This window comes from Bubalus kerabau, chromosome 10, assembly GCF_029407905.1.
Source record: "Bubalus kerabau isolate K-KA32 ecotype Philippines breed swamp buffalo chromosome 10, PCC_UOA_SB_1v2, whole genome shotgun sequence".
NCBI lineage: Eukaryota > Metazoa > Chordata > Mammalia > Artiodactyla > Bovidae > Bubalus > Bubalus kerabau.
This window is the reverse complement of record NC_073633.1, coordinates 96,986,305-97,001,255: the sequence shown is the minus strand read 5'-3', so window position 1 is coordinate 97,001,255 and position 14,951 is coordinate 96,986,305. Positions and strand designations below refer to the sequence as shown.

Here is a 14,951-nt window from a genome sequence, read left to right as displayed (position 1 = left end):
GAGATGGTTGGATGGCATCACTGACTCAATGGACATGAGTTTGGGTTAACTCTGGGAGTTGGTGATGGACAGAGAGGCCTGGTGTACTGCGGTTCATGGGGTCGCAAAGAGTCAGACACAACTGAGCGACTAACTGAACTGAACTGATTGATGCTGAAAGCGTGGCCTCTCTGCACCAGTGCCAAATCAAATCTCCGAGATGGAGTTTCAGGTGAAGTAGAGAAAGATAGCTTTATTGTTTTGCCAGGCAAAACGGGACATAGCAGGTTCATCCCCCCAAATCTATGTGTCTCTGCCTGGGAGCATCTGATGAGGACTTTGATAACAGTACTTCAAGGGTGGAGTAGCTGACAGGATTAAGGGTGTGCAGGGAAGGTCATGGAAGCTGGAGTCTTGCCAACAAGAAATTCGGGAGACAAAAGGCTTCTCTGCTCAGGACCCCACCTCTCCAGACCTCCCAGCCCCGCTGCCACCAGTGCCTTTCCCCATTCTGAGTACTTCACGTGTGTTAATATATTTGACCCTTAAAATCGTCCTGCACTATGAGGGTTCTTATTATACCTGTTGATAGATGAAGAAACAGTTCCAGTGGACATGGGTCAGGAACTTCCATAGGCGCCCGTGGCCAGTAAGAAACTAAACCAGGGTTTCACTCAGACTGCTCGAGAGCCCATGCTTCCAACTGCCATGCTAGAGAAGGTGACCAAGTCAAGTCTTGCAGAAGGAGAATCTGTGACCTAACGTCAGCAGTGTGTAGAGAATATTCCAGACAGATGGGCCTTCCTTTTGTCAACTGGAAAAAGCAAAAACAAAGTGCACAACCCTTGAGAATTATGTTTTCTTTGGTGATCTTATTAAAAAACAGGGACATTACTTAGTCAACAAAGGTCCATCTAGTCAAGGCTATGGTTTTTCCAGTGGTCATGTATGGATGTGAGAGTTGGACTGTGAAGAAAGCTGAGTGCCGAAGAATTGATGGTTTTGAACTGTGGTGTTGAAGAAGACTCTTGAGAGTCCCTTGGACAGCAAGGAGATCCAACCAGTCCATCCTAAAGGAGATCAGTCCTGAGTGTTCATTGGAAGGACTGATATTGAGGCTGAAACTCCAATATTTTTGCCACCTGATGCGAAGAGTTGACTCATTGGAAAAGACCCCTATGCTGGGAAAGATTGAGGGCAGGAGGAGAAGGGGACGACAGAGGATGAGATGGTTAGATGGCATCACTGACTCAATGGACGTGAGTTTGGGTAAACTCTGGGAGCTGGTGATGGACAGGGAGGCCTGGAGTGCTGTGGAACATGGGGTCACAAAGAGTCAGACACGACTGAGCGACTGAACTGAACTGAACTGGGAACTATATCACCAGAATATAGGCCCCTCAGCTCTGAGGAAGCCAGGATATTGACATATAGAAATTTTTGCTGAAAAAGAAATGTAGTCAAACATCAAAAGATTGCCACTAATCACACACACACACACAAAACCCCAGACATCTCAAGTTAATTATTTTGGTGATTTTCTATGTATGGGAAGAGGCATGAGTGTGGGTTCCTTGAAGTTATTCCTTAGACGTGTGTCTTAGCTACTTAGGGCCAGTGTCCTATCTATCTCTATCCTGAGCTCCCCTCAGGGCACTCCACTGGAGCTGGTTGCGGTGGCTGATGGCAGATTGCATTTGTTATTTACCGGAATGGCAGGTGACATTTTTTGTCTACAATGTGCAAAGTCATGACCACACAGAAACTTTGACAGATGGAAAAATATGGAATAACATTTATGGTAATAGAATCAGAAGCTAATTAGCAGCATCTAGATGAGGGGAAAACTGTAAAGTCTTTCTTTGGTTTTAATTTTTTTTTTTTTTTTTTTTTTTCAGTTAGGACAGTTACAAAATGAACAATAACAACAAAAAAAAACAACAAGCTCTTTGCCTGCTTTTGGTAGTATCTGTTCTAAAAATATAAAATGACAAATATTTGGAGTGATAATTTGATGGGACAAGCACACAAGAACACAAAGATGTCTTTCTTCCTGTCTTCTTCATGCAATCATTAGCTTTGCTTTCTGCCACAGAAGAATGAGGTTTTTCCACCCCACAGATATTCTTAAGGAAACAGTAATCCCTATATGGTTTTGTCCTTATTTTACTTTCTGTTTATATACAACCATTCTTCACACTCTTTCCAACATTTTAAGCTCTCCACCTACTATGGGAAGAAAGGAAAGCAATAGCAGACTAAATCTAGAGCTAGAAAAGTTCTTAGAGATTGTTAGATGTCACTTTCCCATTGTCTTGACTTGAAAACTGAGGCCCACGGGTTAAACAATTTTCCCAGGTTCATACAACTGATAGCGGCAAACCTGAGATAGAGCTTTGTATCTCCTCATTGCTTATCAGTGATCTTTTCCACTGTGCCTGGCTGTCCTCAAGTGGAAGGCTACTGCAAATAAAAATATTATCTAATTAGTCTAAATAACCTAGCATTACAACAGAAGCCATTTTGTGAACTTGGGACATTTTCAGAAGTTTATGGTCAGAGCGCATGTTCTTGAAATGTAAGAGTGTTCGGAGTAAATCGAGAGCCTTTGGTATGGCCTTCTGGGGATTCAGTGAATTCTCCTAGTAAATTTCTCAGGAAGCTCCACCCACATTGCATCCCTGAGGAGGGGTCTGAGAGTTTTCACTGCCCAGCAGGTCCCTGACCTGGGGAGTGAGGCGCCTCACCCCCTTCACACGATGCTCCCAGACTCCACTTGTTCTTCCCTTGCTTGGGGCTGAAGGGCCCGCAGTCTGCCAACAGCATCAGAGGTTCCGTTTGGAGCATGTTACCCCTCTGCTTGGAGAAGGGAATGGCTACCCACTCCAGCATTCTTGCCTGGAGAATCCCATGGACAGAAGAGCCTGGAGGGCTACAGTTCTTGGGGTTGCAAAGAGTCGGACATGACTGAGTAACTAACACACACACCCCTCTGCTCAAAACCCTCAGGAGACCTTCTATCTCATTCAGAATTAAATGGAAAGACTTCACTGTGGCCTCGTAGAATCTAAGATCTTGCCACATGCTTCTTTGGCCTCATCTTAGGCTCTCACTCAGCTCACCTGTAGAACAGGGTCCACCATAGACTAGCCTTTAGTAAATTCAGGTGGAATAAATGGTTATAACCCTCCCCTTCATTGCATAAGAGGCATTCATCCCTTCAAATACAAATGCCTTCTGAATACCTTTCTGTGGAAACACTGGGTGAGTTACTGGGGGAACGGTGGGGAACAATGACAAGGCATCCCCTGCCTGTGATGCTGACTGCCCAGCGTCCACGCAAACCTTGGTCAGCTAACCACACAAACAGGTGTAACGTTAGTACTCAGAGGAGTGCTGCAAAGGAAAGGCTCATGACGTACCGGAGAGCTTGTTTGATGGAATCAATGAAGGCATGGGCACCTTCCCTGAGCAAGGGATGAAAGATAATCACAGTTCACCTGTTCATTTAAGATTTATACTCTTCAATACTAAATAATGTAAATTTTACATTAAACATATTCAAGTGGAGTTAATTATATGCATGCTGAAGGCTTTAGGGTAAAGGGTAATAATGTACACAATTTACTTCATAACGTGTACAAAAAATAAATTGGGTTAATGGATAGATGTTGGGAAGGACAGATGGATTAATATGTAATAAGGCAAATATAACACAGTGTTAATAGTAGAATCTAGGTGATCGGGATTTGGGTGATCTCTGTAAATTTCTTTCAGATTTCCTATATGCTTGAAAACGCTCATATTGTTGGGGGGAAAGTATTAACCAGATAAGGAGACCGGAGGGAACATACCCCCCCGCCGGCCCGAGGGCACAGTATGTACAAATGTCACTTACGTGCCACTACACTTCCATTACTTTTATGTTTTGGATGATGTCTGTAGAACAGTAAATATCTTTCTAAATATTGGATGTCGTTTTAATTAATTAATTTTGCCTTGTTTCTGCTTTGTTCTCTGTTGACTGATTTTTATTAGCTGTAATATTAGATTGTCACTGACCTCCTTTTCTCCATTTGAGAATGCTGCACCTGACAGTACTTCACTGAATCGCTTTTTTTTTGTTGTTTTAATACTTGCTATTTAGAAAGTCCTTGACAGTTTTCCCTTGGTATCTCTAATTTTCTTGAAAAGATCTCTAGTCTTTCCCATTCTGTTGTTTTCCTCTATTTCTTTGCATTGATCACTGAGGAAGGCTTTCTTACCTCCTTGCTATTCTTTGGAACTCTGAATTCAAATGCTTGTATCTTTCCTTTCTTCTTTACTTTTCACTTCTCTTCTTTTCACAGCTATTTGTAAGGCCTCCTCAGACAGCCATTTTGCTTTTTTGCATTTCTTTTCCATGGGGATGGTCTTGATCCCTGTCTCCTGTACAATGTCACAAACCTCCATCCATAGTTCATCAGGCACTCTGTCTATTAGATCTAGTCCCTTAAATCTATTTCTCACTTCCACTGTATAATCATAAGGGATTTGATTTAGGTCATACCTGAATGGTCTAGTGGTTTTCCCTACTTTCTTCAATTTAAGTGTGAATTTGGCAATAAGGAGTTCATGATCTGAGCCACAGTCAGCTCCTGGTCTTGTTTTTGCTGACTGTATAGAGCTTCTCCATCTTTGGCTGCAAAGAATATAATCAATCTGATTTCAGTGTTGACCATCTGGTGATGTCCATGTGTAGAGTCTTCTCTTGTGTTGTTGGAAGAGGGTGTTTGCTATGACCAGTGCATTTTCTTGGCAAAACTCTATTAGTCTTTGCCCTGCTTCATTCCGTATTCCAAGGCCAAATTTGCCTGTTAGTCCAGGTGTTTCTTGACTTCCTACTTTTGCATTCCAGTCCCCTATAATGAAAAGGACATCTTTTTTGGGTGTTAGTTCTAAAAGGTCTTGTAGGTCTTCATAGAACCGTTCAACTTCAGCTTCTTCAGTGTTACTGGTTGGGACATAGACTTGGATTACTGTGATATTGAATGGTTTGCCTTGGAAACGAACAGAGATCATTCTGTCGTTTTTGAGATTGCATCCAAGTACTGCATTTCAGACTCTTGTGGACCATGATGGCTACTCCATTTCTTCTGAGGGATTCCTGCCCACAGTAGTAGATATAATGGTCATCTGAGTTAAATTCACCCATTCCAGTCCATTTTAATTCGCTGATTCCTAGAATGTCGACATTCACTCTTGCCATCTCTTGTTTGACCACTTCCAATTTGCCTTGATTCGTGGACCTGACATTCCAGGTTCCTATGCAATATTGCTCTTTACATCATGGGACCTTGCTTCTATCAACAGTCACATCCACAGCTGGGTATTCTTTTTGCTTTGGCTCCATCCCTTCATTCTTTCTGGAGTTATTTCTCCACTGATCTCCAGTAGCATACTGGGCACCTACTGACCTGGGGAGTTCCTCTTTCAGTATCCTATCATTTTGCCTTTTCATACTGTTCATGGGGTTCTCAAGGCAAGAATACTGAAGTGGTTTGCCATTCCCTTCTCCAGTGGACCACACTCTGTCAGATCTCTCCACCATGACCCACCCATCTTGGGTTGCCCCACCGGCATGGCTTAGTTTCATTGAGTTAGACAAGGCTGTGGTCCTAGTGGGATTAGATTGACTAGTTTTCTGTGAGTATGGTTTCAGTGTGTCTGCCCTCTGATACCCTCTTGGAACACCTACTGTCTTACTTGGGTTTCTCTTACCTTGGGCGTGGTGTATCTCTTCACGGCTGCTCCAGCAAAGTGCAGATGCTGCTCCTTACCTTGGACAAGGGGTATCTCCTCACCGCTGCCCTTCTTGACCTTCAATGTGGGATAGCTCCTCTGCTGCTGCTGCTAAGTCACTTCAGTCGTGTCCGACTCTGTGTGACCCCATAGACAGAGGCCACCAGGCTCCCCTGTCCCTGGGATTCTCCAGGCAAGAACGCTGGAGTGGGTTGCCATTTCCTTCTCTAATGCATGAAAGTGAAAAGTGAAAGTGAAGTCACTCAGTCATGTCCAACTCTTTGCAACCCCACGGATTGCAGCCCACCAGGCTCCTCCATCCATGGGATTTTCCAGGCAAGAGTACTGGAGTGGGGTGCCATTGCCTTCTCCAATAGCTCCTCTAGGCCCTATCTATTTCTGCTTTATTGACTATGCCAAAGGCTTTGACTGTGTGGATCACAATAAACTGTGGAAAATTCTGAAAGAGATGGGAATATCAGACCACCTGATCTGCCTCTTGAGAAATCTGTATGCAGGTCAGGAAGCAACAGTTAGAACTGGACATGGAACAACAGACTGGTTCCAAATAGGAAAAGGAGTATGTCAAGGCTGTATATTGTCACCCTGCTTATTTAACTTATATGCAGAGTACATCATGAGAAACGCTGGACTGGAAGAAACACAAGCTGGAATCAAGATTGCCGGGAGAAATATCAATCACCTCAGATATGCAGATGACACCACCCTTATGGCAGAAAGTGAAGAGGAACTCAAAAGCCTCTTGATGAAAGTGAAAGAGGAGAGTGAAAAAGATGGCTTAAAGCTCAACATTCAGAAAACGAAGATCATGGCATCCGGTCCCATCACTTCATGGGAAATAGATGGGGAAACAGTGGAAACAGTGTCAGACTTCATTTTTTTGGGCTCCAAAATCACTGCAGATGGTGATTGCAGCCATTAAATTAAAAGACGCTTACTCCTTGGAAGGAAAGTTATGACCAACCTAGATAGCATATTCAAAAGCAGAGACATTACTTTGCCAACAAAGGTCCATCTAGTCAAGGCTATGGTTTTTCCTGTGGTCATGTATGGATGTGAGAGTTGGACTGTGAAGAAGGCTGAGCGCCAAAGACTTGATGCTTTTGAATTATGGTGTTGGAGAAGACTCTTGAGAGTCCCTTGGACTGCAAGGAGATCCCACCAGTCCATTCTGAAGGGGATCAGCCCTGGGATTTCTTTGGACGGAATGATGCTAAAGCTGAAACTCCAGTACTTTGGCCACCTCATGCGAAGAGTTGACTCATTGGAAAAGATTCTGATGCTGGGAGGGATTGGGGGCAGGAGGAGAAGGGGACGACAGAGGATGAGATGGCTGGATGGCATCACTGACTCGATGGATGTGAGTCTGAGTGAACTCTGGGAGTTGGTGATGGACAGGGAGGCCTGGCGTGCTGCAATTCATGGGGTTGCAAAGAGTCGGACACGATTGAGTGACTGAACTGAACTGAACCTAGATACGATCTTCAAGGTTCCCCTGTCTGGATGGGGTCTTATCCTTCTATTGTTGTTTTCATAGGCAGTGAACACAGAGTTCAGAGTCCTTTGGAAAGGTGGCCATGCATGATCAGCATGAACAGGCCTATGATGGAGTCCAGGCCCTATCAATTCCTTATTCACCATCACTTCATGGGAAATAGATGGGGAAACAGTGGAAACAGTGGTTGACTTTATTTTGGGGGGCTCCAAAATCACTGCAGATGGTGATTGCAGCCATGAAATTAAAAGACACTTAATCCTTGGAAGGAAAGTTATGACCAACCTAGAGATCATATTCAAAAGCAGAGACGTTACTTTGCCAACAAAGGTCCATCTAGTCAAGGCTATGGTTTTTCCTGTGGTCATGTATGGATGTGAGAGTTGGACTGTGAAGAAAGCTGAGCACCGAAGAATTGATGCTTTTGAACTGTGGTGTTGGAGAACGCTCTTGAGAGTCCCTTGGACTACAAGGAGATCCAACCAGTCCATCCTAAAGGAGATCAGTCCTGGGTGTTCATTGGAAGGAGTGATGCTGAAGCTGAAACTCCAGTACTTTGGCCACCTCATGTGAAGAGTTGACTCATTGGAAAAGACCCTGATGCTGGGAGGGATTGGGAGAAGGAGGAGAAGGGGACGACAGAGGATGAGATGGCTGGATGGCATCATGGACTCGATGGACATGAGTTTGAGTGAACTCCGTGAGTTGGTGATGGACAGGGAGGGCTGGCGTGCTGCGATTCATGCGATCGCAAAGAGTCGGATACGACTGAGCAACTGAACAGAACAGACAGTTTTCAATGCACTTACACATTCATGCTTCCTCAACAGTCACAGTTGCCCCTGAGTGTGGGATAATAGAGATCATCATTGTGTATGACCATTTTGCAAATAAAAGATTGAAACTTTGAAGGGCAGGGCAGGAATTCTCTGGTCATCCAACGGTTAGGGCTGCTAGCTTTCACTGCTGAGGGTGTGAGTTCGATCCCTGGTGGGGAAACTAAGATCCACAAGGTGCATGATGTGGCAAAAAAAAGAAAATCAACTAAAAAAGAAGGGCAGGGGAAAGTGATACTCCTCAGACCACAAAATACAGGTAATGTTATTGGAACTGTGCCGCTCCATAAATAAGGTAGACTGACTTCTGATTCAGCATCCCTTCCACCTCACCACTGTTCTCCAAACACTTGACTGGGACCAGTACATCCATAAGCACGGTTTCTTAACCTGCCGCCTTAAGTAGAAATTGCTGAACTCAGTCTCTTTCAGGAGACCTTGCTTATACTATTTTCCCATTATTAACATGCAATCACATTTTGGGCGCAAACATTCTCAAATTTCTTTCCTTTGTTGAGTATATTTAGTTTTAGTTTTAAGAAATTAAGTGACTTCATAAATGAAAGTGTGGACCGCAAGACCCTCCTCCTTATAGACTGGTTGTAAGAGCCTGATTCATCACCTAGCCTACAGAGAACACTAAACTAGTCCTCTTTATTCTTTGTATCTTGTTGTTCTTTTATATCAGGAGCGGCAAGAACAAATATTTAAAAAGGGATCTGGAGGAAAAGAGAGATGTTTATTCCTTTTGACTTCTTTCTCCTTCGACTCATTCTTGATGTTCTCTTATTGGAAAAAAAAAAAAATCCCCAAATTAAGATAACATTAAGATCATGTGTTGACTATAACTCATAATTTGTTTATATCTAGAAATAAAGCAATAATCTAGAATGACAGTTTTTTATTGGTCTTCACTGAAAAAAATTATTGTGGATGAGATTTGGAAAATACCTAGACCATCTTCTTTCTTCAAATTTTCCAGTAAAGATATGCTACCTATTCTCGTATTTCATAAATTTGTGCTTTTAAAGGAAATCTTCTACCACATTTGATTAGAATGCTATTACATGGAGACAAATAGAATTTGTTACTGACAAAAGTTCTGGGTTTTAAATCAAATATAATAACTGATGTTAAATTGCCACATTAAGCTGATGTTTTGTTTTACCGAGCCTGTGTACCCTCTAATCCCAAGACACATGTAAACATTTCTAAGTGGGTGTCTAATTTTGAAATCTCTGTTAAAGTGAAGCCAAATCCGGCCTCTGTACCCAGGCTTCAAATTAAATCTTAGACACACAGTTTTGGCTGAAGTAGAAAAGAAGAGCTTTATTGCTTTGTCTGGCCCAGAAAAGCCACAGCGGGCTAATGCCATCGAAGCTGTGTGTCCCAAGCTGGAGGTACAGTGAGAAGTTTTACAGTAATGATTCAAGAGGACATGGTCAGCTCATGGACATTCTTCTGATTGGTTAGTGGTGAGGTACGTGGGAGTCAGCATCAACCTTCTGGTTCCCAGTGGTCTGGGCAGCAGACTGCCTTGTGAGGAGTTCAGTGTCTGTAAAACAGCTCCATTGTTATGTATCCCTTGTGAGGGAAACCGGACTTTGCCCAAGGCTGCCCTATTGTTTTGTTTGTTTTTTTTTACTTCCACGTCTTAGCATCCCCTTCCTTCCCTAATTAGCAACCGTTTGAACCTGCTCCTTAGAACACTGAGAAGGTTATAGTAGTTTGGTAGTTTAAGTTGCCAAGTCACGTCCGACTCTTGCGACCCCGTGGACTGTAGCCTGCCAGGCTTCTCTGTTCATGGGATTTTCCAGGGAAAAGTATCAGAATGGGTTTGCTCTTTCATTCTCCAAGGGATCTTCCAGACCCAGGAATTGAACCCGGGTCTGCTGCATCACAAGCAGATTCCTGCATTGCAGACAGATTCTTTACTGACTAAGGTACAAGGGAAGCCTCATAGAGGCTGAATAAAGCCTATCTTCTATAATTAAGAAATGGGGGCGACTCAGAGGTCTTGTGCTCAGGAGTCCCACAGGGTCCCACTTGGTATCAAAAGTACACAATCTAGAAATAAAATACTCCTCTGATATTCCAAGGAATCCACACAACTTTGAGCACTGGGCTCTTTGAAGGACGTATATCTACAAAATGACTTTACCAGCCTATTTTCTGCTACTTTTTCGCTTGGTTCCAACAAGTGTCCTACAGTTTGGACGAAAAGAGGACCCTGTGAAGTGGATACAGCTGTGCTGGGTTGAGTCCCTGCAAGTGAAAAAGGCAGACAGTCTCTTCTCTCCATGATTTCAGCCTTCCTCTCCTTCCAACTTGTTTACGCAGGTCCTTTTACCACTTTCAGCCATTTGTCAAGAAAAGTTTTGCAGTGGATCTCTTTCCAAATGAAACTGCATTGCATTTTTGAACCCCAGTAAACTGCTTCATAACCTCTTTTACTTAATATCTGTATAGTTTCAGAAGTGCACACACGTTTTTAAAGTAAAAATATAGATACTATATCCTTTATCATCTGAACCTCAAAACATGTGATCTCAATAGCCCTATAAGAAAATGGTGGTGGTTATATGTTAATAAGAAAATAGACACGTGGAGTTTTACAAAGAAAAGTACATTTGCTAAAATATACCTATTAAATCTGTTTTGTAAGCTTTGTCTACGGGAGACAGGAATCTTAAGAATTGCAGTGAAGCTCCTTTCTAGTTCCTAATAACTGCTACTTATGTTGTCACGCTGTATTATCCAATTTCCCTGAAGTCTGAAGCAGAGGAACGCCCAAAGAAAAATATTCTGTGCCCCAGTACAAACTGTTCAGCTCCATAGCAGTTTGGTGTGTGTTGAAGGTTTTGGAATAGTACAATTGCCAGCTGATTCATGGCCCTTTCCAACAGATATCTAAACATGCCTGTAGGTGCAAAAGCCGAAAGACCTAACAGGCAGGATTTCTGAATTTCACTGTTGTTTCTACCATTGGATCTTACCCTTAGTCTAGAGAAAATAAATGAAACAGCAGACTTTTGCTTCTAGGTTTTTAATGTAGAGGCCAGGGTTCAGTAGGTTGATTAGAACATGGTAACTCTGCCTTTGTCTTCAGGCGGCCAACATTTATTAAAACATCTCTTGTGGGCAGCTTGTGTGTTATACTAGTGTTAGGTGTTACAAAAAAGAAAAGGAAATGTTAGTATCATAAAACTCAATCTCATACCTAACATCCTTTAATCAACAGAAAGAATGTCCTGACCCCTTGTGTGTGTGTATGTATCAGATGCATGGTCTTAAGCACAGACGCTTCAGAACTGGCAAAATGAAATTCTTCCTGGGTTCAGGTTCTCCAAGGACGAATCTTCAGAATTCTAGCTGCTAAGAGTTGATGGCTAGCATGGGATTAGGAATTTACATAAAGCACATACTGTTACAGCTTCGGATTGCTCTCCTTTTTAACTGGTGATTTACCATGAAAATAGACTACTTGGGTTTACATAACAATTTACACTTTGCTCCTCAGTTGCCTCATCTGCAAAGTGGGGATAACATTAGTATCTACATTATATGGTAGTATGAGGATTAAGAATTGTATTGTATAACTGAATTACATTTGTATAGTTCAGTTTTTAATTGTCCTACTACATAGAAGTAGGTATAATTGATCATTTGCTTCCTAGGCCAGTGGAAGTCCAGCTTCTTAAGCCTCTGAGATAAACCACATACTATATTCCTTGTGTTGTATTGATCTTTACGAAATGGAGTCTTAGTTGTGAATTTCTGTTTGTTTTCAAATTTGATATGAAATTTAGTATCTTGTAACATTTTCAAAAGAGAAACAATCTTAAAACCCCTCTGTGAATGTCTGATTTAGTTTTTCTGGGAAATTGGTTTCAGGAAATTAAAGACAGGTTAAGCACCTGTCATTTGCTAGTGCCATCATTAAAACTTGAGAAATTGTTTCCTTAATCCTACCATAGAAGACTTGTCTGTGCTCTTTAAAGCATTCAACTATGTAAGGCAGAAATAATTAACCAACTTAAAAAATAAAAAGCTTCCCTGACTGTCCGTGAGGTGTTTTGCCCTAAGAGCTAGCAGGCTGTAGGCCCTCATGGTATCTCTAAAATCCAACAAACCCTGGTTAGACTTCCCATCTGCTATTACTTCTTGTCTCTATAGCACAGTAAACTTTTGGGGGAAGGTAAACTTGAAATGCTATGTAATGTGACAAGACCCTAATCACGGAATCCCAGCCAGCCTCACATTAAAAAACAAAACAAAAAATAGAGTTCGAACGTGAATGTGCATACTCTTAAGTCTGTATTTGAAAGTGGTAGGTTTAAGCGCACTTACATGCATAGAGAGAGAGAGAAGGACAAAAAATAAATGTGCTCCCCAATACCACTCAGTCGTAAAATTATGAGACCTGAGATGCCTGCAGGCCTGGTCTCATTATCTTCATTACTTCATATCTTATTGTTGCAGATGACTTAAAATTCTCAGCATCTGTACATGTAATTTCCTTAAAATAAATGCAGTTGATTTTTTTCTTTGTTTAATTCTTATATCTTTTGCATATGCATATTCTCCTTCCAGTAAATTAAAAGTTCCTGCAGAACAGAAAGTGTGCTAAGTCTCATGAATTTTTCTGTGTTACCTAGATAATACATTTGGTGTTATCAATTGACTAGAATATAAGGATAAAGAGAAAGACGTGTACCAGAAAATATTTCTGATATTGAATGAGATATTGCAAAACAACCCATAGATGGAATATAAAATAATCACAATTGAAAAAGATGAAGAGAAAGTATGAAGATGTTAACTGAGACACAGGAGGTTGGGGAGGGAAGTAGAAAAATAACTGTACGTAAGAAGAAGCCCAGCAATTTTTTTAAGATTGAAGGTTTACTCAAAAGAAGTCACCATTTGAATAAGTACTCCCAAACATAATCAAATAGTCAAAATAAACTAGTACGTGTAAATATGCAACAAAAAAAACCTTTTTCATGCATCACTTGGTTGATTGAAAATTCTAAGCAAAAATATTTACATAACCTACTGGTTTTACAGTAGGGAAAAGATTATTTGCTTATTTTAAGATCACAATGAGTTTAACATATTAATATTTAACCCAAGTTTAGAGCATCACTTTTGAATGAGAAAAATTATGAGATTGAAAAAAGGAAAGTTTTTAAACAAGTTGTACTAAAGCTATTTTTTATGAATAAGAGTTTATCCAATGCATAAAATTCTGCTTTAAAATCACCATGGCATTGATTTGTATTTTACTATTCAAGGGCCAATATAAATTCTTGAGGAAAGCTATAATTTTACTGTTTAAATGAATGTAGCATATATGGTGGCTAAAACTACTAGTTCTAAATCTACACGTGAGGGACTACGCTAAGAAGCATGCTTTTTTTTTTTTTTTTAGTGAAATACAGTTTATTAGCAATGCTGTGTTAATTTCTTATGTACAACATACTGCGATCCAGCTATAAATGTATGTACAGTCTTTTTTATATTTTTCCCATTATGATTTATCTCAGGATATTGAATAGAGTTCTCCATGCTGTCCAGTAGGACCTTGTTGATTATGAATTCCATGTATAATAGTCCGCATCTACTAACTTCAGACTTACAGGCCATCCCTTCCCGCTCCCTCCCCTGGCAACAACAAGACTGTTCTCTGTCCTCTGTGAGTCTAAGAAACATGTCCTTTTGATGAATCCATCCTACACAGGCTGTTTAAGTTGAGCACGTGCTACAAAAAGACTAACAGTAGTAACAAGTTAAGAGGAAGGAACAAAATACTTAAGTCCTTTAAGTGGAACTTGGAAAGGAAGTTTAAGTAGAACTTGAGAAGTTAAGAAAGTGATGAAACAGCATTTACAACTTAACAATTTCAAAAAAGCGAAGTAAGGATGTTTCCACTCTTCTCTCAAAAATCACATTAGAAAAATGCAAATATGAAGAAATAGAAACAGTGGTGTACACATTGATAACTAGAAGACATCTATAACTCCAAGTCAAAGAAGATAGGGCAAAATGACTCATAACAATAAAGAGGGCAAAATGACTCTTAACATGCCTGTCAAGGGGAGAGCTTTGGAAGGCAGATGTTATTCAGCCTGTAGAATTTCAGAAAGGTTTTTGAGCTGGTGGTACTTTTTTATTGCAGAAGGAAAGAGTGGAAATAAGGACATTGGAAGTGTCTTCAAGAAAGAGTTAGAGCCTCCAAATTGTCTCCATCCGTACCTCTCCACACACCTTGCGGGGAGCCATAAGGGTATACTCTGGAGAAGAATTAGAGGTGAAGGCAGAGAGCAGCAGCAGTGTGAGACAGGGATCCGAACAGGAAATAAAAGTGGGTCTATCAGATGATGAGAACACTAGTTCCTAACCCTGTCTAGTTCCCAAAAGAAATTGAACTCCCCCTGAGAAAAAACCCTCTTGTACATATAATATGGAGCCTCCTCCCAGTAAAAAAAAAAAAAAAAAAAAAAAAAAGCCATCTAACCACCTGATTAGCCTACAGTTTGATTATATAAATCTCAGGTATTTTTACAACAAATTATGTGCTATGCATTGGTAACTAACAAACCACGAACAGCTTAACACTGTGCAAGTTGCTTTTTCATTCCCATTACATTCCAGTAGTGGGTGGCTCTCCTCTGTCTTGTAGCTCTGCCCTCTGGAACTGTGGTCTCCAGGGTCCTTATGGCAGGATCTAAGATGGAAGAGGGAGCACACAGACCCAACTCTCTCAGTCCAGAGGGGACACCTGTCACTTTCATTCATAATCTGTTGTACAGGTCTGTTCATGTGGGAGATGTGGA

At 41.2% G+C, this 14,951-nt stretch overlaps 1 protein-coding gene across 14 annotated transcripts in view; it reads left to right on the top strand.

Moving 5' to 3' along the window:
• CEP128 (centrosomal protein 128) overlaps positions 1-14,951 on the top strand; it is a 605,049-nt gene that overhangs the window by 559,165 nt on the left and 30,933 nt on the right. The window lies entirely within an intron of this gene.